Here is a 3,428-nt window from a genome sequence, read left to right on the forward strand (position 1 = left end):
CTCCGTAGACTTGTGTGTAAAAATGTGGGGTGTAATACTAGGATTGGCCTCAAGGGGACACTGCCATAAGGAGTAAATGAGATGATGCCTGAGACCCTAGCAAACTTCAGGGTTGCTGTTATCTTTATCACGCTCTACAGTGTTAGGATTACTTTGCTACCGGAATGGGCAAGTGCCAGAGAAGAGCCCTGAAGCCAGCCTTCCCTAGGAGCACAGAAGGAGGGTGATAAGCTCAGACTGCCCAGGCCTGTGCTGATCCCGACTCCTGGAACATGGCCTGAGTCCCCTCTTTCTGGGGAGATACACATTCTGCAAAACTCTGATGCTTCACTGACACGGAGGCAGTGGCCACTAGCTCCACGTGCATTCCTCCCTTCCCCCATGTGGCTCTCTCCTATCATCCTACCTCTGCACCTTTGCACCTGCTCTTTCCTGCCCGTGATGCCCTGCCCCCACCTCCTCCCCAACTAGATCCTGCCGTTTCTTCTCCTGCAGGAGGCCCTCTGGTGGCTGCACGTGGGGAAAAAGGCTCAACACCCCCCCATCGCGGGGCTCTTGGTTGGCATTGCCCACCTGTGGCTGGGGTTCATGATCTTCTGGGGTGTGTCCTGCTTCTTGAGCCACCAGCACGTTCATCAAAGGCCATAGCCTGACGTTGTGGCCACACAGCGTATACATACTGGGCTCTGGTTCATCCCTGCAGGAGCCAAGAAAGGACTCCAGTTAGCCTTAGGCTGCTGCCTGGAAATCACTGAGAAAACAGCCAGCACTGGGTTAGTTGGTTTGAGGCATGCGCTTTGGTGTAGAATTCGGATTTCAGAGTAGGCTGGAGGTTTCCCCTGACGACGATGATGATTCCCTCCCAGCGACAGGGAGCCCCTCCCTTCCGCTCCCAGGCCAGCCCATTGCACCCTCACCCCAGGTCCTGGCTCTGGCCTCTGACGTTGCACAAATCTCCTTCTAAAGCAAGAAGGTCTTTGGATACATAGCATATTAATTGGGTCTTTAGAGTCCTCAAAAATTAAAGTGGGCCCTCCACAATATCACAGACTTCCCCTCACCTCTGGGGCATCCAATAGTCCAGAGACTAAAACGAGACCCCCTCAGTCAGATGGCAGTTCTCCACCATTCCTCCCTGGTCTCTAAACAAAGCCGTTTTACTGGTTGTTTTTTGTTGTTGCTGTTGTGGTTTTTTCTGTTTGTTTTGTTTTGTTTTGTTTTTGGCCATGCCTCGTGGCTTGCGGGATCTTAGTTCCCCCACCAGGGATCGAACCCAGGCCCCGGCAGTGAAAGCACCAGGTCCTAACCACTGGACCGCCAGGAAACTCCTGAAAGCTGTTTTCATCACATCTGTTACCTCTAAGATCTGTTTCTGTGATGACTGTTTCTCTGGGGAAAGGGCCCAGTTTCTGAGGTGTGAGCTTGAATAGACTGTGCGGAGGTCTGGTCCCCATCCCCCCATCTTAAAACCCCTGGCAAGGTCCTTCCTGTGCCCCATTCGAGGCCAGGCTTCACAGTATCCACCCTCACTGAGGTTTCCCAGGGAAAACCCAACTAGCCAAGTCTTACAGGGCCTCCTGGCTCAAGGGGAGCCTCTGCCCCGCCCCCTACATCCCTAGTCCTTCAGCAAAAGAAAGCCCTTCCCCCAAGAGTCCTTCCCACTGGGACCCCCAGTCCCCTGAGCCCATAGAGGGGGGCACAGCAGGAAAGGAAGAGGAAAAAGGAAGAGGGGGATGGGAAGGCGTGAGTGAGAAGATCCCACATGGGGAGCACGCTGCACTGTACGGTTTTTTTTACTAAATCACTTTGGCAAACACTGAGAGTTTAGATGCAAACATTTGTAGGTGACATCAGCTCATTTAAAATGACCCAGTGGGATCACTCAGTATATTAGGTGGAAGAAAAATGTGGCTGTTGACACAGAGACCCCAGATGGCTTAACCGTGTTTGAAGGGTATTTGATTCCCATCCCAGTGTAAACGGTCCAGGGCTGCTGTGGCGCTTTGTGGGGGCGGGGGCCCAGGTTCCCGGGAAGCTGTTTTGGAATCCAAGGTCCAGCCAGCCGGAAGGGGGAAGTGGAAGGGAAGTTGTGTTCATCACGCTCATCCCATTGGTCGGAACTGAGTCATGTGGCCACACTCAGCTCCAAGGGAGGCTGGGAAATGTAGTCCTTCCGTCCGTGCATCTCGGTGCACAGCTAAACCGGGGTAAAGGGTATGGGAATACGCCGAAGAGTCTACCATACCTATGCGAGCTCACTTTTCCTAAACTCAGGAGACCTTCAAAGCCCTTTTCCTGCCACTGCCCTGACCAGGCTCCCCCAGCCCAGGGGACAAGAGGATATAACGTTTCTGTCCCTGGCTGTGAGGCAGGCACTGTCACAGTGGGATGTGCCCCAGTGGCAGGGCAGGATGCAGGGGGCCCCCCCCAGGAAGGTGGCAGGGAGGGGGCAGCCACGTCGGGGCAGGGGTCTGCATTGCATTCCCCACCCTCCTTCCCACCACCCACTCTTCTGTCCTCTCCATGCCTGGTGACGCCCTGATCTGGGCACTGGGGAGTGTGATTTGGGGAGATGCTTTCTATCAGGCACACATGAGTCTGGGGTTTCGGGAGGGCAAGGGGGACAGGGTGGAAGGCTCGCAGTGGGGAAAAATGGGCCCCTCTTGGGGGGTTCACCCATGCTAACACACCCAGAGAACGGCAGCCAGTCTGAGCCATCCTGGTAAATCAGGAGGCCCAGATAGGAAGGAAGTGGCCAGATCTGTGCCTTCATTAGGGCCTCATCCCACAGTAAGCTGGCCAAGGTAGGCTGGGCCAGGGAGAGGTCAGTGCAGACTGCTACCTGACCCAGAACAAGAGACTATGATGACCCATCATGCACCCACAGAAGCAGGGGCTCTGAACCATGTCCTTGTAGACACCTCCCAAGACTGCCTGGGAAAGACCAGAGCCACCTCCAGTGACAGTTAACACCCACTGAGAGCTCACCATACTCTGGAATCGTTGCCCCAGCTACCTTCACATCAGCCCTTTGAGCGAGATCCTGGGCTTCCCAGAAAGGGTGTGCTGCCATGCACGCACTGACTTTCAGTGCTTCGGGGGAATCGTGGAATTAGAGATTGTGTGCGTGTCAATTACCTCCAGTCCCCACCTCCCTTAGTATATGAAATACCCTGGTCAGGAATCCGCTCTCCAGAGGGGTCACATTAGCATTTTAAATATGTATTGTTATGAAAACCTATACCACAGAGTTGATTCATTTACAAAAGGATGGTATAAGTCATTTTTCATAGGAGAAGTGTGAAGTGATGGAGATAAATGATAGCTAGAAAGATTCCCAGGAACTCGCGTCTTTGTACCAACTGGGAAGAGAGCCCACAGCCAGTGGCTGTGCTCTGGGGTCCCTGGGGTCCTGGGTCTCCCCACTC

Source organism: Physeter macrocephalus, chromosome 13 (assembly GCF_002837175.3).
Source record: "Physeter macrocephalus isolate SW-GA chromosome 13, ASM283717v5, whole genome shotgun sequence".
In the NCBI taxonomy this organism is placed as follows: Eukaryota; Metazoa; Chordata; class Mammalia; order Artiodactyla; family Physeteridae; genus Physeter; species Physeter macrocephalus.